This window comes from Staurois parvus, unplaced genomic scaffold (assembly GCF_062004578.1).
Source record: "Staurois parvus isolate SC_StPar_1 unplaced genomic scaffold, SC_StPar_1.0 ptg001015l, whole genome shotgun sequence".
NCBI lineage: Eukaryota > Metazoa > Chordata > Amphibia > Anura > Ranidae > Staurois > Staurois parvus.
In genome coordinates this window covers 550,543-554,353 of record NW_028318811.1, presented here as the reverse complement: position 1 = coordinate 554,353, position 3,811 = coordinate 550,543, and positions in this window count along the sequence as shown.

The window sequence follows — 3,811 nt, the reverse complement described above, 5'->3', positions numbered from 1 at the left end:
ATAATAAATACTACTACTACTAATAATAATAAATACTACTTCTACTACTACTAATAACAATAATAATAAATACAACAACTACTACTACTAATAATAATAATAATAATAAAAAAATAATAAATACTACTACTAATAATAATAATAATAAATACTACTTCTACTACTAATAATTATAATAATAATAAATACTACTACTACTAATAATAATAATTAAAATAATAATAAATACTACTACTACTACTACTACTAATAATAATAATAATAAATACTACTTCTACTACTACTACTACTAATAATAATAATAATAATAAATACTACTACTACTAATATTAATAATAATACTTACTACTACTAATAAAAATAATATTAATAATAAAAATAATAAAATAATAAAAATAATAATAAATACTACTACTACTACTACTACTACTACTACTACTACTAATAATAATAATAATAATAAATACTACTACTACTTCTACTACTACAACTAATAATAATAATAATAATAATAATAAATACTACTACTACTAATAATAATAATAATAATAATAAATACTACTTCTACTACTACTACTACTAATAATAATAATAATAATAAATACTACTTCTACTACTACTACTAATAATAATAAATACTACTACTACTTCTACTACTACAACTAATAATAATAAATACTACTACAACTAATAATAATAAATACTACTACTTCTACTACTACTACTACTAATAATAATAATAAATACTACTACTACTACTACTAATACTAATAATAGTAAATATTACTTCTACTACTTCTACTAATAATAATAATAATAATAACTAGTACTTTCTTGGATACACAGAATATAACTGGATATAACATTTATAGGGAAAGTTGATCCAGGGAATATCCGATTGCCTCTCAGGGGATCAGGAAGGAATGTTTCCCCTGCAGGAGCAAATTGGATCGTGCTTTGCTGGGTTTTTCTGCCTTCGTCTGGATCAACTGTGGGTGTAGGATTATATATATATATATTTTTTTAATGGTTGAACTGGATGGATTTTGTCTTTTTTCAGCCAGACTAACTATGTAACTATGTACTACTACTACTAATACTAATAATAGTAATAATAATAAATAAAAAAATGAATAATAATAATAATAATAAATACTACAACTACTACTAATAATAATCAATAAAAATAATAATATTAATCGCTTCCCTCCCTCCCTCTCGCAATGTACTTTGGCCGGGTGGCAGCTACAGACACAGCGATGTACCCCTACATCACTCTGGCTGCACTAACACAAGGGGAGGCTCACCGTTTTATTCTCTAGGACCTCTGCTTTAAAAAAATATATAATGTTTGGGGTTTCAAATTAATTTTCTAGCAAAAAAAACAGTTTTTTTATGTGAACATAAAGGGGTTTATTTACTAAAGCTGGAGAGTCCAAAATCAGACTCCCTTCTGCATAGAAACCAATCAGCTTCCAGGTTTCATTGCCAAAGCTTCATTGAACAAGCTGAGGTTAGAAGCTGATTGGTTTCTATGCAGAAGGGAGTCTGATTATGACTCTACAGCTTTAGTAAATAAACCCCCAAGTGTCAAAAAAGGCTCGGTCTGCAAGAGTGGGTGAAGTGTGGCATAAGCTTCTAATGTTGGCCCTGAAATGCCAGGATAGTAGAAGCCCCTCCCCTCTGCCCCTCCCCCCCTGCAAATTACTCCTTTTTGGAACGTAGACACTCCAAGGTATTTGCTAAGAGGCATGGTGAGTATTTTGCAGATCTCATTTGTTGCCACATTTTTTTTGACAAGGAAGAAAGAAAACAAAAATGCATTTTTTCTATTTTTTTTTTCTTTTTCAAAACCCTGTGACAAATATATCTGTAAAGCCTGGAGGTGGTCATTGGATTTTGGGGGCCCATATGTAGCTAGGCTGCCAAAATGTCTCTCACGTGGTATCCCCATACTCGGGAGAAGTAGAAGAATGTGTTTTGGGGTGTTATTCCACATATACCCATGGCATGCATGAGCAATATATCATTTTCAAAATATTTGTGGCAAAAAATAAAATGTTCCATGGACTCAACATACCTCTCTACAAAATCCTTGGGGTGTCTACTTTCCAAAAAGGGGTCATTTGGGGGGTGGGGGTGTTTGTACTATCCTGGCATTTTAGGGCCTCCAAAACTATGATAGGTATTGGGGAAGTGATATGAGGAAATATGTCCTTTGAAAGCCTGGAGGTGGTCATTGGATTTTGGGGGCTTGTATGTAGCTAGGCTGCCAAAAAGTCTCTCACGTGTGGTATCCCCATACTCGGGAGAAGTAGCAGAATATTTTTTTAAGTGTTATTCCACCTATACCCATGGCATGCATGAGCAGCATATCATTAAAGTGACAACTTTGTGTAAAAAAAAGAAAAATTGTTATTGTCTAAACATTTGTGGCAAAAAATAAAATGTTCCATGGACTCAACATGCCTCTCTGCAAAATCCTTGTGGTGTCTACTTTCCAAAAAGGGGACTTTTTTTGGGGGGGGGGATGTTTGTACTATCCTGGCATTTTAGGGCCTCTGAAACTGTAATAGGTAGTGGGGAAGTGATATGAGAAATGTGGTCATTGAAAACCTGGAGGTGGGTATTGGATTTTAGGGGCTTGTATGTAGCTAGGCTGCCAAAAAGTCTCTCACATGTGGTATCCCCATACTCAGAAGAAGTAGGATAATGTGTTTCAGGGTGTTATTCCACATATACCCATGGCATGCATGAGCAATATATCATTAAAGTGACAATTTTGTGTAAAAAAAATAAAATGGCATATACAAAAACTTTGTGGCAAAAAATAAAATGTTCCATGGACTCAGCATGCCTCTCTGCAAAATCCTTGGGTTGTCTACTTTCCAAAAGGGTCATTTGAGGTTTGCATAATAATAATAATATTAACAATAATTTTTCTATTTAATAATACTAATAATAAAAATACTAAGAATAATATAAATATAAATATAATAATATAAAAGTAAAAAATAACAACATGCAAGTAAAGATTACAGCAATTATAATAATATCTCATGGATTTACAATGGAAAATGTGTTATTTACCGAATCTGTTCAATATTTATGTTTTACGATATTTAGTACTTACATTTTCCATTATTTTTGGTGTTTTTCACAATTTGTTTTTGCAGGCTAACACCAGAATGCACACAGCAATGTTGTGAAACTACGAAAACATTGCAGAATGCTTTCATTGACAAAATGATCTCCCTCGGATGAAATTTTACAATTTATTTTCATTCCTGAGCTCAGAGGAGAACATTTTCACACTAATACATTGTATACTTTTCACTTTCTGGCCAGTGCGGAGTTCCTCTAATCCAGGGGTCACCAAACTTTTGAAACAAAGGGCCAGTTTACTGCCCATTAGGGGGGCCAGACTGTGGTCAGTGGGAGAAAAAAATGCCCTGGCATTGATGGGAGTGAACAAAACCATAGGCTTGGTAGTCAGTGAGAAGGAAAAAAAATACATAATTGGTATCAGTGGGAGGAATAGTGCCCCATCATTGGTATCAGTGGGAGGAATAGTGCCCCATCATTGGTGTCAGTGGGAGGAATAGTGCCCCATCATTGGTATCAGTGGGAGGAATAGTGCCCCATCATTGGTATCAGTGGGAGGAATAGTGCCCCATCATTGGTGTCAGTGGGAGGAATAGTGCCCCATCATTGGTGTCAGTGGGAGGAATAGTGCCCCATCATTGGTATCAGTGGGAGGAATAGTGCCCCATCATTGGTGTCAGTGGGAGGAATAGTGCCCCATCATTGG